The 22,854-nt window shown below is 41.7% G+C and overlaps 1 protein-coding gene across 1 annotated transcript in view; it reads right to left on the reverse strand.

The window, feature by feature from the left end:
• Positions 1–22,854, reverse strand: part of LOC118363776 (beta-galactoside alpha-2,6-sialyltransferase 2-like) — a 63,305-nt gene that overhangs the window by 39,614 nt on the left and 837 nt on the right. The window lies entirely within an intron of this gene.

Below are 22,854 nucleotides of genomic sequence, written 5' to 3' on the forward strand. Positions count from 1 at the left end.
AGAAATATTTTTAAGCCTTGAGACAATTGAGACATGGATTGCGTGTGTGTTCCTAATGTTTGATATAAGTGTATATTACTGCTACCGGCCACTTTTCAGCCCTGTTTATATGTACTGTACCAGTCAAAAGTTTGAACACACCTACTCATTCAAGGGTTTCTTTATTTGTACCATTTTCTACTTTGTAGAATAATAGTGAAGACATCAAAACTATGAAGTAACAACATATGGAATCATGTAGTAACCAAAAAAGTGTTAAACAAATCAAAATATATTTTTCATTTTAGCTACCCTTTGCCTCTATGAAAGCTTTGCACAGTCTTGGCATTCTCTTAACCAGCTTCACCTGGAATGCTTTTCCAACAGTCTTGAAGGAGTTCCCACTGTCAAGACTCAGGAGAAGACCCAGCTGCAGACAGTTTCGAAGTAACAAAAGTTTATTACAAAGACAGGAGGCCAGGCAAATGACAGGTCAAGGGCAGACAGAGGTCAGTAATCCAGAGCAGAGTCCGAAAGGTACAGAATGGCAGGCAGGATGGTCAAAACCGGGAAAACAGGAACCACAGAAAGAAAGGAGCACAGGAAAAACGCTGGTAGGCATGACGAAACAAACCAAACTGGCAACAGGCAACACAGGTATAAATACACTGGGGATAATGGGGAAGATGGGCAACACCTGTAGGGGGGTGGAGACAAGCACAAAGACAGGTGAAACATCAGGGGGTGACAGTACCCCCCCCCCAGGGGCGGGAGGCAAAGGGCTGTGAGACACAGGTTTAATCCTTGACACATGATAAGTGGGATGGGGCTGGAGGGGCAGATCTCAGATGGACAACCAAACCCTATGCCCGAGATGATACTGGGTAGCCGGGGTCCGGTGGCGGTCCACTTGTCGCCGACACCTGGAGGTAGTCTTGAGAAGAGCCAACTGGGTTCTCTTCCAGTTACAGCGACAGCAGCGGACAAACACCTGGGCCTTGGATATGCCGTCCTCTTCCTTATGCTCCGGGAAGAGCGCAGGCTGATAACCCAGGGAACACTCGAAAGACGAGAGCCCGGTGGCAGAGCAGGGGAGTGTGTTGCGTGCGTATTCAACCCACACAAGTTGCTGGCTCCAGGTGGTGGGGTTGTTGAAGAGGCAGCGAAGAGTCGTCTCTAGACCTTGATTGGCTCGCTCCGACTAGCTGTTGGACTGAGGAGAAGCAGAGTAGGTGAATGGATGATCTCTGCATGTATGGTTCCCACCGTGAAGCATGGATGTGATGGTGTAGGGGTGCTTTGCTGGTGACACTTGTCCGTGATTTATTTAGAGTTCAAGGCACACTTAACCAGCATGGCTACCACAGCATTCTGCAGTGATACGCCATCCCATCTGGTTCGCACTTAGTGGGACAATCATTTGTATTTCAACAGGACAATGACCCAAAAACACACCTCCAGGCTGTGTAAGGGCTATTTGACCAAGAAAGGGAATGATGAGGTGCTGCTTCAGATGACCTGGCCTCCACAATCACCCGACCACAACCCAATTAAGATGGTTTGGGATGAGTTGCCCCACAGAGTGAAGGAAAAGCAGCCAACAAGTGCTCAGCATATGTGGGAACTCCTTCCAGACTTTTGGAACAGCATTCCAGGTGAAGCTCGTTCAGAGAATGCCAAGATTGTGCAAAGGGTGGCTACATTGAAGAATCTCAAATATATTTTGATTTGTTTAACACTTTTGAGGTTACTACATGAATCCATATGTGTTATTTCATGTCTTTGCTATTATTCTACAATGTAGAAAATAGTCAAAAAATAAAGAACAAATCTTGAATGAGTAGGTACGTCCAAACCTTTGACTGATACTGTTAATATAAAATGATATTCATATCGGTAGATCAATTTATTTCTACTGGATGCCTTTTATGAAGATTCTTGATTGTGCTTTTATTCGTGCTGCCAGAGTTTTTATAATTTTTTGCCTTGTCTGAAAGCTCTCAAAATACACTGACAACGTCCAAATACATCATCTATACAGCTAAATACAACAATGCGCTGTCAAAACAAGTTGCCATTGAGATGATAGAAAGTATGCTTTATCAATTTACCAGATTTCGCTTACTGTTACTTTGGACAGAATCAAGACTTCAATATTCTTGCAAAGCCTGGAGAAATGGAACCACTATCAAATTATAGACAGAGCTATGGAGTCAAGTACTGACCATCCATAAGCATGTTTTGAGGCTATACAGTGTTTGTTTAAATGTACTTGTTTCGAAACATTGGAGTAAAAATAAGCTTATAATTTGGGTTATGATGGGCTACAACAGTTGAACTAAGCTCATGAGGCAATGGGTACATATCATTCATTTATCATTCTTAAAATGGATGTAGAAAATGCGGATTGTCCTTTTTTAAATTACAGTTCAATTTGAGCAAATTCTGAATTTGAGATTGTCAGCAAATCCAGCAATTAACTCGATTACATTTTGAATTGTTGACAGCACTGGTTTTTATTTTTGTGTGTTTTGTGCTTGAAAGTCTAAACGGAAGTGGTCCCATCGTGTATCATTCAGATATGAGAAATCTTTCCACCCTTCATCATGATTCTGAAGGATGGTCATCAGGATGTATAAGCCTCCTGTTTGGCTGGTGGGCTGAATCCAGAGCCCATTCCTCACTCAGGAGGGTGTACCATGCCAATGTGTCATGTAGTAAGCTGTCATCATCCCTCATCTACCCCCTCCAACAATTTTAATATTTTCATGTAGCTCTGCTCTCTGCAGCGTTCTCTCTCCTCTTTCATCTTCTTTAAGCTTCTCTCTCTCTCTCACACTCACTCACTCACTCTCACTCCCACTCTCACTCTCACATCAGGCAGGAATGTGAGGAACAGAACACAAAATCTCACATCATCTGAGCCATCCTTCCATCTCTTCTTTGCTTTGGGAGGCAGAAAATTACACCCTGCAGCTCTCCAGTCTACTCTGCCAATTACCTGTGACCCGTATTCATCAGTCCCTCCAGGGCGCCCAGCCGTCCTCCTCCAAATGGGTCAGAACTGAGCTTAGTACATGGTGCCCAGTACTCTCCAGCTGTCTCTCACCCATAACAAGGGCTGCGGAAGAGAAGTTTCTCTCTCCATCGCAGTCTGAAAGCTCTCCGCGCCCATTAGTTTAGTGGGTGGGAGCTGTGTGTGTGTGTGTGTTTGTTTGTTTGTTTGTTTGTTTGTTTGTTTGTGTGAGCCTACTTTTGCACTACTTCTCCAGATTTATTTTAAACCCTACTACCATGATAATGCCTTCTCATCTCCCGCTGTCTCTCAGAGAGCCCTTTGAAAGTGACATATTGTTGTCTGTCAGCACACAAATTCCAGGAAAAAAGCTCCTGTGAATAAAAGGGAGACTATTGTTTGTTTGTGCACCTGTCAAATAAAAGAAAGCTGCAGGACTGGATGGCGACTAATAATCGGTCCAATGATTAGATCATGTTGACAACCAAGACTAAAATGTGGTGTTTCATCAGGTGGAAACATTTGAAGTAAGAGTAAGTAGTAAGACACCAGTCTTCTCTCAAAAACACACACCCTCACACACTCTCCACCAACTCTAATGGGGCATTTCATTCAGTCAAATATATTCTCTGCTCAGTCTGCTGACTGAGGTGGGGCTTCTGCTGCCTCCCCTGTGTGCTGCAACTCACAAATATACATGAGTAGAAAGGGGTCTCGCTGTACATTTCTGAAATGGAATTGCATTGTTAGGTGAAGCAATTATGCAGTCATGCGTGCACGAGCGTGTGCACATACAAATATTTTTTTTTATGCAAAAACTCACTGCAGAGAACACCAGAAGAAGAACTATCACTGTATTATCACATTGAATTATTGTAATGTTTTTTTTATGTCAATTAATCCCTTAAGGGATGGGTTGCCAAATGGTGATTTATCATTCCTTCATGCATTTATTCATTGTGATCCATTAATTATTTCATTCAGAAATGCAACTCATACACACACACACACACACATTGCCCTCTATACACAGTGCTGTCTGTCTTGCATGCTGCTGACACACAAACTTTACAGCAAGTCATGGTTTACTTACTAGGCAACACTCAAATTGATTAAATCCTCTTTGCTAACAGAAGACGAGGATGTCAAACAGAACGACTCCTTCCCTCAAACATGTAAGCCTATCTTCCCAACACACACATGATGACGGCAAAGTCTAATCCTTTGTCTTTCGCCTCTGCAGCATAGATTTACAAACTGGAGATCAACAAAGAAAATTGGCTGCGGATGATTTTTCTTCCTGTTTTAATGTGATGTTTATTCCACCATACAAGCTGTACAGTGCAGTACGCACAGATATGCAGGGACAGATTGCAGTTAGTCCCTGTCTCTGTGACAAGACAGGAAGTGACAGCTGGTGGGATTGTGAAAGAGGAGAGGAGGTTCAGTAGGAATGAACTGAGTCAGGTTGTGTGACTGACTGAGCATCTGGAATAAACAGGTAGCATTCAAATTGCAGTAGGAGCCAAAAAGTAAACTTGGCTGCCCTGAGATGTTAGCTCAGTCACGAACCCTCTGGGTGCGTTGATCCTCACAAAATGGACTATGGCCTTATTACTATATCTCAATGGGTTTGTTAACCTACAGTGGATGGGCACAGCAAAGCAGAAGTAAGTTCTACTTTACAATAACTTACTGTATGCTCTGATAGTCACCTGTATTCTGCCATAGATAAGAGCTATACAGAGTCTGAAAGTACAGAGCAAGCTGAATGAGGAAGGGTTTAAGGGACTGGTAAATATGTAGTCTCGGATGTCCCAGACCTCAGAGCATTGTGAGCTAGGCAATGGCCAGAACACTGGAATATTGAGGGAGGCAACCTGTCTGTCTCTAGAGAGACTAGTAAATATGTGTAAAAGGAGTGAACGAATGCTCCAATGGAGACACAGTAGGAGCTGATTTCCTGCCAAACACCAGCCATCTTGTTTGGAGGACAGAGATATTCATTACTCAATATTGAACCAACGTCTTCTCTGTAGGGGAACAGACTAGCCTGGCAAGCGTATATAGGGAAACAACCTGTTTGTGTCTCCACATCCTTCTCTCTGTTCTTCAGAGCGGAGATGATGGGAGAATGTAAATAGATTGATTACAGTCTGCGTCTTGGTCATAATAAGGATATTTATGAGAGATGGAAGACAAAAACTCACATCAAAAAGCTTTCACGCTGAGTACCCAGGTAGGGATAGACAACTGGCACAAAGCAAAAATATCCAGATGACATGTTGTGTTTACTCTGGGTAGATGCATTACAGTGTGGTCTGTGTGGTAACCATTCCACGTGTTTTCCTGTGATTCCTCTGCATGTCCAGGGGGTGAAGATCAACATGAGGATAATAGATCTGATTAGATGGCTTTGATGTGACCTCCAGGAAGTGGAGTGGATATTCCCAGAATCTCAGGCAGGCGGGGGGGGGGGATAAAGGAGGGGTTGGTGATAGGGTTACATGCAGAGTACTCTACAGTCTGTCTGTGTTGCAGACTGATATCATAGTTTTGATTCCATGAACAAAAGGAAGTTAGGGGAATTCTTGTGGTGTGTACTACATGTAGTTTAACTAGTAATTGAAGTACACTTTACAGTAGCTTGGTGGTAGTTGAACTAAAGTCTTGGTAGTGTTTTAGTAGTTAACTTTGTTTTGCCATGTAGCTACTTAATGGAATAACACACAACCTTTTTTTGCTAAAATATACATTTTTTAATTATTAAGCTGGCAAGAATTTCCTTTCTTTTTCAGGAGCAGACCCGCCTAATTCTCAATTGAAATATAGTTTTTGTGTCTAATAGGCTACATTACACATTCTGATTGCAGAGTGATCTGTTTTCTTGCAATTTGTAGTCTATGAAGTTTCAGATAAAAAAAAAAGATAAAAAAAAGTAGTTTTGTATATTCTTCTTAAGGGTAGCTTTGGTGTAGCTTAACTTCTTCCAGTGTGAAGTCATTGGTAGCTTGATAAACTATGTTTTCAGAGCCGGTTCCCCAACACTGTTCCTAGGCTAGAACCTATTAACTGCTTATTATCGGAAATTTGACAACAGGCTCCTCCTTCTCCTCCAAGCTCACTCACTAGAGATCTGAGGAAATGGTGATTGTGTAATAACACAGGACTGAGGGCCTTCTCAGAGTATGTAAGTGGCCAAGAAGCCCTGCTGTGTCTTCCAACCGGCTGGTGTCAGAGTGCCAGACGGACTGATAGTAGCTGCCAACCTCAAATGAATGCAATGTATCGACCGTCAGAGACTGGGATTATAAACGGCTTCTATTGATTTACAGTCTGAGATCACGTCTGTGTGTCTCTGTGGTTTTGAGAGACAGAAGGGGAGATGAGAGACAGGAAGAGAGTGAGAGATGCTTAATCTGTGTCTCGGTATTGGAACCGGAGAGATGGTAAAGCGACTTCTAATGTCTCTCTCAATATTGGGAGGGGGTAGAAGGCGAGAGAGAGAGAGAGAGAGAGAGAGAGAGAGACAGTATCGAGTGACACAGATCCCTCTATAAACACTTTCTCTCTCTGTCAGCCAGGCCTCGGCGGGGGTGTTTGGCACTGAAGGTCAGACACCATGCCAGTTGTATAGCTTCAGACAGAAGAGTAGCCACTCAGAACCACAGAAGAAACCAACTCTAATTTCTCCCTCAAAAGGATAGGTTTCCTTAGTTTCACAGCAAAGTAATTGGGAGATTGTGATTTAATATCTCTGCTCTGTTGAGCGAACAGCTTGTGTTGAGATAAGCTGGTGGATGAACATGAAAATAACATGAAAGTGTGATATAGGACAGTCAGAAACACTCTCCAGAATAGACTACCATCTTAGATATTGAGAAATACGTATCGAAACGAATGGACTTTATGTTCAAGTGGACCATCTCCCAGCACCACAACCATACCCAGGAAGGATGGTAGTAGCCTATCCACCAAAGTTGGGGTCAATTCCATTCCCTGTCGGGTGGAACATGGAACTCTTCAATTAGAGAATCATCTAATTCTGACTGAATTAACTTCAGACTTATAGAGTTGAGACTCTTGTCGTTCACTTCAAACACACATGGGTAAAGGATTCCATAGGAATTTTGGAAAAAAAGAGACATTGTTTATATATACAGTATATATACACTGCCGGTCCAACGTTTTAGAACACCTACTCATGAAAGGGGTTTTCTTTATTATTACAATTTGTAGAATAATAGTGAGGACATCAAAACTATGAAATAACACGTATGGAATCATGTGGTAACCAAAAAAAAGTTAAACAAATGTTATATTTGAGATTCTTCAAAGCAGCCACCTTTTGCCTTGATGACAGCTTTGCACACTCTTGGCATTCTCTCAACCAGCTTCATGGAATGCAATTAACAAGTGTGCCTTCTTAAAAGTTAACTTATGGAATATATTTCCTTCTTAATGCATTTGAGCCAATCAGTTGGGGGGGTATACAGAAGATAGACCAAATCCATATTATGGCAAGAACAGCTGAAGTAAGCAAAGATAATCCCTCATTACTTTAAGATATGAAGGTTAGTCAATATGGAAAATGTAAAGAAATGTGAAAGTTTGAAAGTGCAGTCGCAAAAACCATCAAGCGCTATGATGAAACTGGCTCTCACGAGGACCGCCACCGGAATGGAAGACCCTCTGCTGCAGAGGATAAGTTCGTTAGAGATACCAGCCTCAGAAATGCAGCCCAAATAAATGCTTCACAGAGTTCAAGTAACAGACACATCTCAACATCAACAGTGCAGAGGAGACGGTGTGAATCAGGCCTTCATTGTCAAATTGCTGCAAAGAAGCCACTACTAAAGGACACCAATAATAATAAGAGACTTGCTTGGGCCAAGAAACATGAGCAATGGACATTAGACCGCTGCAGATTTGTGGAACTCCGCATGTGTATTTCCCACAATCAGAGTATTGTACATTTGCATTGCATTCATATTTAGCACTCTAAGCCACAGTCCAGGAACAAGTCTAGGACCAAAAGGCTCCTTCACAGCTTCTACCCCCAAGCCATAAAACTGCTGAACAATTAATAAAATTACCACCGGACCATTTAACATTGACACCCCCTACATGTACACTTCGCCCCCCACCTACATGTACAGATTATTTTAACTAACCTGCACCCCCGCACACTGACTCAGCACCGGTGCCTCCTGTATATAACCTCGTTATTCTTATTGTGTTCTTTTTTATTGTTACTTTTTATTTTAGTCTACTTGGTAAATATTTTCTTAATTCTTCTTGAACTGCACTGTTGGTTAAGGGCTTGTTAGTAAGCATTTCACGGTAAAGTCTACACTTGTTGTATTCGGCGCATGTGACGAATAAAGTTTCATTTGAATAAAGCCGTGAACAACAGCACAGACAGAGCATCTGAAGGAAACGGCTTCGAGGTGCTGTAGCAAGTGGGAGAAAACAATTACCGTCTGAAAATGGAATCAAATCAAGTCCAGAATTCAATCTCCACAACACAAACCTCAACGTGCCTTAAAGGTTGGTAATACAATATATTGTGTTCCCTATATGAGATAGTAATACACTCTTAGCTCAGTGATCCACTCTCCTGTTTCACATACTGTGGCACTACGACATGGCTTCAACAATTTGGAACTGTAATGTCCTTGAACATTCTATATAATGGAAAGCATCCATTCTCTGCTACCTCTCTCCTCACGTCTGCTTGCCCCCCTCTGAATTCAAAGCACTGTGCCTTCCAATTCCCTCACTCTCTCCACCACGGGAACTAAATCACTCCATTTCATCTGCAAATGGAGCATTGACCACTTAAAGGAGGTGCGAATGATGTATTGGTTTTCTCCGCGCACTGCATATAGATATCCCCCTCCCCCTCCTCTCCTCTGAGTCTCTCTATAGGACTTTGAAGGACGTGGAAGAATCGTGTGATCAAAGTAGTGGAAGGGTTAAACAGAAGTAGATTCTCTCTCTCTCTGTCTGTCCTCTGTTTAACCCTTCCACTAACTTGAGAGAGAGAGAGAGAGAGAGAGGGGTTGTGTAAAGGAATGCGAGGAAGAATCTATGTTGTTAACCCTTTCACTTCATGTTGGTTTCTCAGGCTACTCTATGTGGTGGGATTGAGATACATATGATATTTCTATACTTCAATAAACCACGGTAGACAATTGTAGAGCCAAGCACAAAATAAACAGATATGGTGTTATCCTGAGTGCAACATCTTTAAAATGTTTACTGTGACAATACTTCAATTTGGAAGCTGCATGTTTGTAATATGGCTGAAACTTTGGCAAGCTGAGTTGTTGATCGACCCAGTGAACGGTTACAGGGTAGACCCCAGAGAGGCTGGTTAGGGTCGAGACTAGGAGCTCTGACTGTGGGAACAGATGAGGAGGATGACTTCATCACATGTGCTCTCTCTTCCTGGAGCCAGACTTTCCAGTGGGGGACAGGGAATAGCCAGATTAGGGTGTGGCAGCTCTCTCACTCACTCACTCACTCACTCACTCGCACAGAGATCAGCACTCAGCTAGTGGCTGAAACACAGGAACAGTAACTAAAGTTAAAATCTGCCTCTCTGAGATTGACTGTACTCTGCAGTCAGGATGCTCCTGTCCTAGACACGTGTTTGCTCATAACGAGAGTTGATTCAGCAGGAACGTGTTTGGCATGGCAGAATGATCATCTGTGTATGGAACACAGAGAACTCTTAGTGCCCATCTATTAGGGGTACTTGAGTCACGCAGCATTACCATAATGACACCAAACATCACCCCGCTCTCTCTGTTCTGTACATCGTAATGTGGTGACACATACCAGTAGATGCTGAGTGGCCAGGCTTCAATTGTCTCAAGGGTACTTCGGCCTAACATGTGTGTTTTGTATGAAAGGCACATTCAGTACATTCATATGACTATCTGAACATGTACATGTTGCCCCATTGTAAATATTTTGGAATCCAAACGCAGAAATGTCTAATTATATTTTACTTGACGTTGTCACACTCACACTGATTGCACCAAAAAACAGCCGTTTCCAGCTTTTTGTTAACCAATAATGTCCCTGGCGTAATTCCCTGCCTAAGTTGTAATAGCTTTGTCTGTTGAATTGACATCCGCAGCATTTATCTTTATCCATTGAATTCTTCGCAGTGAATCTATCACCGGGGCTTTGTGCATTCTGCCATATAAATCCTGCCCTACTTTTGTGGATCAGATTTAGACAGAGACAGTACATGCTGAGTTGCATGAAAGTGCTTTAACTCGTTTCACCACTGACAAAGGCTGTGAGGAATATGGACTCACTCCAAGCATTGGGCCTGCCTCCATCCTCTCCAACATAACCATTCTTTGACGCAGTCCCTTTTTTTCTCTCTCTCTCTATATAAGCCCTGTATAATTCCACACACATTGTGAAAGGCAACATCGGCTGTGGTTGGAGTCTAACGTTCTAACCATTTATGGACTTGTCACACTATCAATAGTCTATCCTATTTTCGTGCAACAGCACATTTGTGTAGCTTTTCAGACTGTTATTGAGATGAAAGCTGATGATGATGTGTGTGTGTGTGTGTGTGTGTGTGTGTGTGTGTGTGTGTGTGTAATAAGGTGGCTTTAGAATCTCTCTCAAAACCACTGAAAGGAAAGCTCCACAACCACAGTAGACGCCACTGGAGAGCACATTAGGCACACCCCATTAGGCCTGTGGCTTGATCACGAAACACGCTCGTCTTCTAATGCAATCAGGTGATATGACCGCAATGATCTCTCACCCTTTTAAAAGCCACAGATCCTCAGCTTACACCGTGTAACCTGTCGACACACAGGGTACTGTAACAGAGACAAGTCAATAAGTAGCCTATAATCGGGGGTTTCACCCCAGTGTTAATACACGCTGCCTGATAATAGTTGAGGGATTGCGAGGCAATATAAATATTTTTAACTTTGAAAAAACATTTAAAAAGTGCAATCTTCTTGTGTGTAGACTACACATTGACATTGTAGTAGACAGAAAACATCCTCCAGTTATTTTGACAAATATTGTGGTGCTTCAGGCCTGAAGGTCCTGGCAGATAGAGGAAGGAAGTGTTTTGTTGAAAGGAGCTGCAGCCACACTGGTCAGATAACCACTAACAGGGAGAGGCTAGGCGGGATTACTGGAGACGACAGTTAGTAGGGGCATAATTTGGTTTTCGGGCCATGCAGGGTAACTGCTGGGAGTTCCATGACAAGAAGTAATTGAAGACACACACATACAGTTAATGAGAAGTAACTCGAGATCCCTACTGATAGATTAGATGCTGGCTCTGTTATTTATTTTAAAAGAGATAGTTATAGGCTAAGTCTGAGTTCATACCTGCTTTGACATGGTAGTGGCTGGTGGTTATGTTTTTATTTATGACTGGCCAACTACATCAGACTTCAGGACTAGAGCTTCTTAAAAGGCGCCTTGTGGCTTGGACCAATTCTATAACTCAGTTTACAGATTGACTGGTGGTGGTTAGCAAACCTGATCCAGAAGCCCGCAGGCAGGTTTTAATTGCTGGGGTGATGGGTCACACTCAAGACTGTATGGGAGTCAGGCTGTTTGCATGCAATAGTACTTGTGTGTTACAACAGTAAGGCATCTTACCTGCCATACACCCTAATCAGAATGCACAACCACTCATAACATCTCTGGAAAATATGACACTGCTTTTTTCTCACTCTGAGACAGAGTACCTACATGAAATAATACTACAGTTTACTATAGAATATTACAGAACTTACTATAGAATTCTATAGTAAACTGTAGTATACTATACTACACACTGTGTTATCCCTCAATCATGTGTAGTACTTACTATAGAATGTTGTAGCATACTGTAGAATACTATAGTAAAAACACCGTAGCAAATACTACAATGTCTGCAAAAACACTACACTTTTTTAACTAGAGAAAATACTACAGTATTGAATTTGCATTTTCCCTGCTCATTCCTCTCCTCATGTCGCAATTTGTGCATACCGTAAGTGAGAAATCTACATGCCAAGTGAAGACCATATATTGTCTTCATTACATGTTATAGGAAAGAGCAAAATCTCTGAACTCTGTTCAGACCCCAGCCCGTCCTTCCTTCTTTCCTACCAACAGGTTATAAAAAATTAGATATTTTAAGATTTCTCGAGTAGGTTTCCTGAAGGAGAAAGCCTCCACTTCTATTTTTTAATATTGAACCTTTATTTAACTAGGGAAGTTAAAAAGGGAAACCCAGACGCGAACTACCCAGTGACGCGAGCCTACCAGACGAGCTAAATGCCTTTTATGCTCACTTCGAGGAAAGCATTACTGAAGCATGCACGAGAGAACCAGCTGTTCTGGATTACTGTGTGATAACGCTCTCGGTAGACGATGTGAACAAAACCTTTAAACAGGTCAACATTCACAAAGCCGCTGGGCCAGACGGATTACCAGGACTTGTACTCAAAGCATGCGCGGACCAACTGTCAAGTGTCTTCACTGACATTTTCAACCTCTCCCTGACCGCGTCTGTAATAACTACATGTTTCAAGCAGACCACCTGCCTAAAGGATTACCGCCCCGTGGCACTCACGTCGGTAGCCATGAAGTGCTTTGAAAGGCTGGTCATGGCTCACATCAACAGCGTCCTCCCGGATACCTTAGATACACTCCAATTCGCATACCACCCCAACAGATCCACAATTGACGCAATCTCAATCGAACTCCACACTGCCCTTTCTCACCTGGACAAAAGGAACACCTATGTGAGAATGCTGTTCATTGACTACAGCTCAGCATTCAACACCATAGTGCCCACGAAGCTCATCACTAACCTGAGGACTCTGGGACTAAACGCCTCCCTCTGCAACTGGATCACCTAAGTTAGAGACTGTTTTTTCTGTTACCGCACGGCAAGTGGTGCCGGAGCGCCAAGTCTAAGACCAAAAGGCTCCTCAACAGCTTCTACCCCCAAGTCACTTGGTACAGTAATCTCTGCAAAAACACTTGAGTAAATAATACAATATAGTATAGTCCACAAAAACACGACAGTAATTACTTTAGTATATACTACAATTTTCTTTAACTACAGTATTTATACTATAGTGAAATGTAAATCCTACAGTATACTACAGTAAATGTTACACTTTAGTACTTTAGTATACAAAAACACTATAGGGAATTGTGTTTATACAATTGTTTTATGTGAGTAGGTGTCTGTAGGTCTACCTTCTATGCTAGGAACCATACCATACAGTGGTATAAATATTTTTGTATATATATTTTTTGTACCTTTATTTATCGAGGCAAGTCAGTTAAGAACAAATTCTTATTTACAATGACGGCCAACCAAAAGGCCTCCTGCGGGGACGAGGGCCTGGGATTAAACAAATAAAATAAATACAATATAAATATAGGACAAAACACACATCACAACAAGAGAGACAACACAACGCTACATAAAGAGACAACATCATAGCAAGGCAGCAACTCATAACACAGGATTGTAGCAACACAACATAACAACAACATGGTAGCAACACAACATGGTAGCAGCACAAAATTTGGTACAAATATTATTGGGCACAGACAACAGCACAAAGGACAAGAAGGTAGAGACAACAATACATCACACAAAGCAGCCACAACTGGCAGTGAAAGTGTCCATGATTGAGTGTTTGAATGAAGAGATTGAGATAAAACTGTCCAGTTTGAGTGTTTGTTGCAGCTCGTTCCAGTCGCTAGCTGCAGCGAACTGAAAAGAGGAGCGATCCAGGGATGTGTGTACTTTGGGAGACTTTAACAGAATGTGACTGGCAGAACTGGTGTTGTATGTGGAAGATGAGGGCTGCAGTATATATATCAGATAGTGGGGAGTGAAGCCTAAGAGAGTTTTATAAATAAGCATCAACCAGTGGGTCTTGCGATGGGTATACAGAGATGACCAGTTTACAGAGGAGAATAGAGTGCAGTGATGTGTCCTATAAGGAGCATTGGTGGCAAATCTGATGGCCAAATGGTAAAGAACATCTAGCCGCTTGAGAGCACCCTTACTTCCCAATCTATAAATTATGTCTCCGTAATCTAGCATAGGAAGGATGGTCATCTGAATCAGGGTTTCCAGCTGGGGTGAAAGAGGAGCGATTACGATAGAGGAAACCAAGTCCAGATTTAACTTTAGCCTGCAGCTTTGATATGTGCTGAGAGAAGGACAGTGCACCGTCTAGCCATACTCCCAAGTATTTGTATGAGGTGACTACCCCAAGCTCTAAACCCTCAGAGGTAGTAATAACACCTGTGGGAGAAGGAGTATTCTTCTTTCCAAACCACATGACCTTTGTTTTGGAGGTGTTCAGAACAAGGTTAAGGGTAGAGAAAGCTTGTTGTACACTAAGAAAGCTTTGTTGTAGAGTATTTAACACAAATTCTGGGGAGGGGCCAGCTGAGTATATTCTACATATATCTACAGCTGTATTATCTACATATAAATGGATGAGAGAGCTTCCTACTGCATGAGCTATGTTGTTGATGTAAATTGAGAAGAGTGTGGGGCCTAGGATCATACCTTGGGGTGCTCCCTTGGTGACAGGCAATGGCTAAGACAGCAGATTTTCTGACTTTATACACTCTTTGAGAGAGGTAATTAGCAAACCAGCCCAAAGACCCCTCAGAGATACCAATACACCTTAGCTGGCCCACAAGAATGGAATGGTCTACCGTATCAAAAGCTTTGGCCAAGTCAATAAAAATAGCAGCACAATATCGCTTAGAATCAAGGGCAATGGTGACATTATTGAGGACCTTTAAGGTTGCAGTGACACATCCATAACCTGAACGGGAAACCAGATTGCACACCCAAGAGAATACTATAGACATCAAGAAAGCCAGTCAGTTGATTTTTGCTAAGTTTTTCCAACACTTTTGATAAACAGGGCAAAATACAAATAGGCTTATAACAGTTGGGATCAGCTTGATCTCTCGCTTTCAAGCAATGGGAACCTCCCCAGAAAGGAGAGATAGGCTTGGCGATGATAGGGGCAGCAACCCTAAAGAAGAAAGGGTCTGAATCATCTGACCCAAATGTTTTTTTGGGGTCAAGTTTAAGGAGCTCATTTAGCACTTCGGACTCAGTGACTGCCTGCAGGGAGAAACTTTGTAGCGGGACAGAGGAAAAAGAGGGAGACGCATCGGGGATAGTCGCATTAGAAAGGGTGGAAGATAAGGAAATGTTGGACAGGCAAGGAGGCATGGCTGAGTCAAATAGGAATCCTGACTTAATGAAGTGGTGATTAAAGAGCTCAGTCGTGCTTCTTGTCAGTAACAACCACATCATCAACATTAAGGGACATGGGCAGCTGTGAGAAGGAGGGTTTATTCTCCAGATCTTTAACCATTTTCCATAACTTATTGGGGTTAGACCCACAGAGAGAGAACTGCTCCTTAAAGTAACTAACTTTGGCTTTCCGGATAGCCTGAGTGCACTTATTTCTCATTTGTCTGAATGATAGACAGTCAGCCTGAGTATGTGTGTGCCGAGCCTTTCGCCAAATGCAATTCTTGAGGTGGAGTAACTCTGCAAGATCACGGTCGAACCAGGTGCTGAATCTGTTTTTAATTCTAATTTTGTTTATGGGGGTGTGTTTGTTAGCAATACCACTGAAAATCTCAAAAAAGGTCCAAGCATCTTCGACAGAGGGGATCAAGCTGATTCTATATCATTTTACAGAGGCCAGTTCATGAAGGACAGCTTGCTCATTAAAGTTTTTTAGCAAGCGTCTATGACAAATCAGGACAGATAATTTCACTGAGCAGCCATTATGAACACAGGCCGTAAAACTAAGGTCATTACAGAAAACACCAGACTGATACCTATCAGGATTATTTCTGAGGATAACATTGAGGAGAGTAGCCTTTTCTGGGTGTTTGGAGTCATACCTTGTGGGATTTGTAATAATCTGAGAAAGATTTAGGGAGTCCCATTGCTTTAGGACTTAAGTCAGGTGATTTAGAATGTCCCAGTTTAAGTCACCAAGCAGGACAAATTCAGACTTAGTGTAAGGGGCCAGGAGAGAGTTTAGGGCAAGTAGGGTACAGGCCTGTGCTGATTGAGGATTATAGCACCCAGTCAACAGTCAACAAAGAACTATTTAAAAGTTGAATGCTTAAAACCAGCAAATCAAATTGTTCAGAGACAGACTTGGTGGAGACAACCGTGCATGAAGGTGATCCTTGGTAAAAAGATTGCCACTCCCCCACCTTTGGAAGATCTGTCTTGCCGATAAAGGTTATAACCAGAAAGGTTAACATCAGTATTCAAAACACTCTTCCTATACCACGTCTCAGTAATGACCAACACATCTGGATTGGAGCTGTGAACCCACACTTTCAATTGATCCATTTTACGTGATAAGCTTCTAGTGTTAATTATGTATAGCTTTCCTCGAACTAGGTTAGTGGTAATCAGATGAATGGCATCTTGGTTGTTTTCTGAAAGTCATTTGGTGGAAAAATAAATCTGAGCTCAAATTACATCTCAGGCCAGCCAGGGAACCATGGAGCATTTTCTCCCATCATGCTTAGAAATCAATGTACTTTCTCCTCAGGTTCTTTAGAAAGTGAGTGGCTAACGAGGATGAGGACAGAATCCATTGTGAACACAATACAGAGGCCTGTACAAGATTACAAAATCGGCACCACACTGGAGAAAGGAATAATGGTGTGACAGTGGCAATGATTTTTGCTGTCATGTTCAAAATGTCCTTGTCCTCAAATTACATTTTTATTTCTAAAGTGAAGCTACACTCTGCTTAAAAAACATGGACCGTGATTCTCTTCAGTGTCCCTTCATATGTGAAGACATAACGGTAATTTCCAGAAGCCATTCAGAGATAGGTGTTTCATGCCTTATTAACTTCGAGCCAGATGTGCCCTTGCCAGGCATATAGACTCTAGTTCTCCTTCCTGTCTTCCTACTTCTACATCAACAGCCCAGGGAGGGAGAGATGCTGCTACCATTACTCTAGTTTCCCAACCAGCAGCCTGCAGTCTGGGTGGCCCATCCCCATAATAGCCTATATGTAGCTTGGTCAACCCTGATGAAAAAAAATAGCATAAACCAGCCTTCATTTTTGTTTTCAATGGTGACCAGTCTTTGCTGTATTTTTGCTGGTGACCAACATAAATTGGTTACCCACAAAACCAGCATCAAGTCACCTTATGCTGACTTCCAAATCTAATTTCCATTGGAATCCAGCCTGAGTGGCAATGTCCAACAATTGGAATGTTATCTTCACCCACAATCTGCATTCAGAATGACTGCCAGTGTAAAATAGACGAATGAGACTAGCTAAGCCATCTAAACTGGAAGAACCAATAAGTGCAACTAAACGATTGGATTAGTTTAGTCAAATGTATTTCATCTTTGTGTAGCATAAGATAAATTAATTGATTCATGAATCAATCAATGTACACGCAAAAACACAGATGTTGAGACAAACAATTCTAAATAATCAAACTGCGATAGACCATGCTGGGAAATATGATAATGATGGGTGTGGTTTTGCAGACCAGCTTGACCAGTCCTCAGGGGACCGGAGTGGTGTCACACCTTTTCCCCATCCCTAGCAAACACAGCTGATTAAACTCATTTCATTCTAAACTGAAGACCATGATTAGTTCATTATTGGAACAAGGTGAGTTAGTTGTGGCAAAAGTTTGACACCAATCAGGCCCCTGAGGACTGGAGTTTCACATCCCTGAGCTAGAGCATGCTGGACCAGCACACACAAAACAAACAAAAAAATTGGTTCTTTGTCAGGGGAAGTAAAGGAAACAACTACAAGTTACTGTTTTTTTTATAGCTGAAATAAGGTCTTATTGCTGTAAAATGACAGTATGCTGCTGAATGCTGATTACTAGTCTATACCTCACTTGGGATTTGAACCCAAAACCGCTTGCGTACGAATGAATAGAATTTCCTGCTACACCATCAAATCTGTGGCATGACAGAGATTGATCACAGATTTAATGGCAAAAATAAATGTATGCTCTTTGCTAAAAGTTGGCCTGAATCAATTAAATTATTTTCCGATTATCTGACAACACCAACATAACAAATAGCAGTGCTCAGGGACATTTGATGCAAAGTGTGCATAGATGCTTTGGGGATTTGAACTTGTAAACTTTTGGGTGGAAGGACATAAATGTGTTAGCAGTGTCACCAGGTACTTTCAAAATTAGGGTACAGCGTTTTTCCCTGTGGTTCAAAAAGGTCAACGGTACACATACGGTAGGAACACATAGGAACTCATGGAACTGGTCAGTTCCTTTTAGGGTACATGTGTGGATAATCTAGTATAATGGTACATTTTTTTCTACCCAATACTTTTAAAAGGTACAATCATCTGCTTTGAAATTTAGGTGGGGGCAATGAACCAGTGGGGCTCATTATCATATTTGGTGGTGTAATCTAATATATGTGTATTTGTGCCAACTGTCAGTGGAAGTGTTGTACCAGTTTAAGTGGTTGATGGTTGTTGTCAGAAGTTAAGCACCTCTTTTAACACTGTCAGTTCTGCAATTGTTGTAAAAGCACATGATATTTAAGAGCGTCCTTTGCATTTCACCGTAACCTAATGGGAGTGTGTTGCCTGGAAATTGCTCTAATGTTGTATTACTCCATGGCAACCAGCTGACAGTAAGTTATTGAAAATTAAACAGGAATTTCCCAGTGACCAACAACCATTAAGTTACTGGAAAATGCACAGTAGACGGTAACTTACCGTCAAATTACAGATCATTTTTAACAGTGTGTGCCTAAAGCATATCTGAAATATCCTAACCTAACCTGGTATTGGTTCTATCTGGAACCAGAGGGTTCTTCAAAAGGGTTCCCTTACAGGGACAAATGACAGAATGCCTATTGGTTCTAAACTTTCATTTTTTTTATCATACCCGCAGATCCAGTGGCATAACATTCAGGTTGCTAGCAACCGAGAGGTTGTGAATTAAATTCCCAAGTGATGAGAATTTTTACAGTGACTTGCGAAAGTATTCGGCCCCCTTGAACTTTGCGACCTTTTTTGCCACATTTCAGGCTTCAAACAAAGATATAAAACTGTATTTTTGTGAAGAATCAACAACAAGTATTTGGAACGACATTTATTGTATTTCAAACTTTTTTAACAAATCAAAAACTTGGGCGTAAAATTATTTCTTAAATGCATTTTGTGTTTTGCTGTGATTACAGCTGTAAGTCTTGTGTCTCTATCAGTTTTGCACATCGAGAGACTGAAAATTTTTCCCATTCCTCCTTGTGAAGAATCAACAACAAGTGATGGACACAATCATGAAGTGGAAAACATAATGTTTTGCACATTTATTGACCAGATATTTCAAAAACTTTTTTTTAACAAATCAAAAACTTTTTGAAAAATTAGTTGAAAAAGCTGTAGATATTCAGAATTGGGCTGCCTGCATAATCACAATGGCTCCCTTCCATTTCTCTCCAGAAGAAACAGAGCTAGACCAATGGCTCCATGATGCTCTCTGCGCTTTTAACAGACCTCTGAGACTATCCCAGAAGAAACAGAGCATCAGACCAGTGGCTCCCGCTCTGGAGAGAGTTTGCTCACAGAAGAAACAGAGCTAAATGACCACTTCATGATGGCTCCTTGTTGTTGATTCTTCACAAAAATACAGTTCTATCTCCAGAAGAAACAGAGCTAGACCAGTGGCTCCTGCTCTCTCCAGAAGAAACAGAGCTAGACCAGTGGCTCCCGCTCTCTCCAGAAGAAACAGAGCTAGACCAGTGGCATCCCTCTCTCCAGAAGAAACAGAGCTAGACCAGTGGCATCCCTCTCTCCAGAAGAAACAGAGCTAGACCAGTGGCATCCCTCTCTCCAGAAGAAACAGAGCTAGACCAGTGGCATCCCTCTCTCCAGAAGAAACAGAGCTAGACCAGTGGTATCCCAGGGGATGTACCCGCCATTCCACTCCACTCAAGAGAACCTTCCACCAACGGAGAGCTGTCAGACAGGAAGTGCTATTTCACTTTGGTTGCGTACTAAAAGTCACCCTATTCCCTACACAGTGCACTACCTTTGATTAGGGGCTATAGGGCTCTGGTCAAAAGTAGTGCACTATGTAAGGAGTGGGTTTCCATTTGGAACTTACCTGTCTACCTCTGTCAATGGCAGCTCTTCAAAGGCAGTGTTAAAACACTTTTCCAAACCTCCTGCTTTCATTAATGCTGTCCTCTGTCTCCACTGACACAGTCCGACAGCTGGGTGAGCAAAGTTAGTTTAATAGAGACGTGCTTTGTGTCAGGACGCACACTCTGGAATGGCTTGGGTGCCTAGGGAAAGACTTACTCCATTATAAGTACATTAGAAGAATCATGAAGTACGTTTTCCATACACAAAGGGATGTGTGTGTGACTGTTGTGTGAAGAAGTGTACTAGCAGTGGTGTAAAGTACTGAAGTAAAAAATACTTTAAAGTACTATTAAAGTTGTTTTTGGGTGGTATCTGCACTTAACTTTATTTTTATTTTTCACTACTTTACTTTACTCCATCCCTAAAGACAATTATGCCGTTTTTACTCCATACATTTTCCCTGACACCCAAAAATTATTGTTACATTTTGAATGCTTAGCAGGACAGGAAATGGTCCAATTCACGCACTTATCAAGAAAAGAACATCACTTGTCATTCCTACTGCCTCTGATCTGGCAGACTCACTAAACAACACATGTTCATTTGTAAATTATGTCTGAGTGTTGGTGTGCCTCTGGCTATCGGTAAATTTTTAAAAAACAAGAAAATAGTGCCATCTGGTTTTCTTAATATAAGGAATTTGAAATAATTTATACTTTTACTTTTGTACTTAATTATTTTTAAGCAATTACATTTACTTTTGATACTTAAGTATATTTAAAACCAAATACTTTTAGACTTTTACTCAAGTGGCATTTTACTAGGTGACTTTTACTTTTTTTACTTGATTTTCTATGAAGGTATCTTTACTTTAACTCAAGTATGACAATGGGCAATTTCTTTACCACTGCTTTTGGCTTGTCACCAAAAACACTCAAACGTCTACAGATGCACAATCGAGAGCATCCTGTCGGGCTGTATCACCGCCTGGTACGGCAACTGCTCTGCCCACAACCGTAAGCCTCTCCAGAGGGTAGTGAGGTCCGCACAACGCATCACCGGGGGCAAACTACCTGCCCTCCAGGACACCTACACCACCCGATGTCACAGGAAGGCCATAAAGACCATCAAGGACGACAACAACCCGAGCCACTGCCTGTTCACCTCGCTATCATCCAGAAGGCGAGGTCAGTACAGGTGCATCAAAGCTGGGACCGAGAGACTGAAAAACAGCTTCTATCTCAAGGCCATCAGACTGTTAAACAGCAGTCACTAACATTGAGTGGCTGCGGCCAACATACAGACTCAATCTCTAGCCACTTTAATAATTCATAATTGGATGTAATAAATGTATCACTAGTCACTTAAACAATGCAACTTTATACCATCCATCTACTACATCTTTCCAATGCAGTTCAGCCATCGCTCATCCATATATTTATATGTACATATTCTTAATCATTCCTTTACACTTGTGTGTATAAGGTTGTTGTTGTGAAATTGTTAGATTACTTGTTAGATATTACTGCACGGTACTAGAAGCACAAGCATTTCGCAACACTCACATTAACATCTGCTAACCAAGTGTATGTGACAATAAAATGTGATTTGTGTACTAGTTTAATATCCACACTGTATGTGCTGTCTTCTACCATTGCGACTCCAAGTGGCAAGGAGAGGTAGTGCCACGAGTTACAGAGCGCAAGAGAGAGAGCGATAAACTTTTGTTTGTCTACTTCACTTGCTTTGGCAGTGTTAACATATGTTTCCCATGCCAATAAAGACATTGCAGAGAGAGAGAGAGAGAGAGAGAGAGAGAGAGAGAGAGAGATTGAAGGTTGGGAAGGAATACGTTTTGAGAGGGCTCATGATGGCACAGGGCAATTTAAAGCTGGAATCAGTCGTGGTAAAACTGTTACGTCAATTCGCGATATTACAACATAAACATTACTTCAAACAGCGATTTTTTGCGATTTTTTTTTTTATTACCATGATGCTATTCGGCTCCGTCTTATAAACGAAACAAAAACAATAATACATGTACTGAGGCGAACGGTGTTCACACCCGAGTTCAGGACTCCAGCCAATAGGACAGGCTTTGGATAGATGGGATGGCGCTAATGTCAGAAGTGACAAGTTAAGAGAACTTGCTGATCTAGTAAAAATGGAGAAAAGAAAATCTCCATGACGAACTCAAACATGCAGCTTTTGACATCGCTTTTCCATTAGCTGCATCATTTCTAGACATGACCCAGAGGACAGTCATTGAGGAGTGTTGCTAGTGTGGCATATTCCATTGAAGATATTGTATTTCTGTGTCTCTCCTGCACTGCCGCAATTATGCAATCTGGACATTACCCAGTCCTATGCTCTGAGTCCAGACACACTTTGGCGAGTCACTGGATTGCTTGTCCAACATGATTGTTTTCAGGTGATTTTGAAGTCGGTACAATAGCGATTTTAGCTAGCTAGATAAGCTAGCAAACGCTGCCAATAATAAAAGTTAGCTAGCTTGCTTAACATTGACAATATGGTCAAACTAGCTACATTATCCACATTGATAAATCATTTTGTGATTGTGAAAAAATGATTTGTCATCTTTAGGTTGAAAAGATGAAAGGTACAGAGATTTTGTCTTACATTTTGAGACCGGCTTGAATAAGCTAAGTAGACAAC

The sequence above is a fragment of the Oncorhynchus keta genome, chromosome 30, assembly GCF_023373465.1.
Source record: "Oncorhynchus keta strain PuntledgeMale-10-30-2019 chromosome 30, Oket_V2, whole genome shotgun sequence".
Lineage (NCBI taxonomy): Eukaryota > Metazoa > Chordata > Actinopteri > Salmoniformes > Salmonidae > Oncorhynchus > Oncorhynchus keta.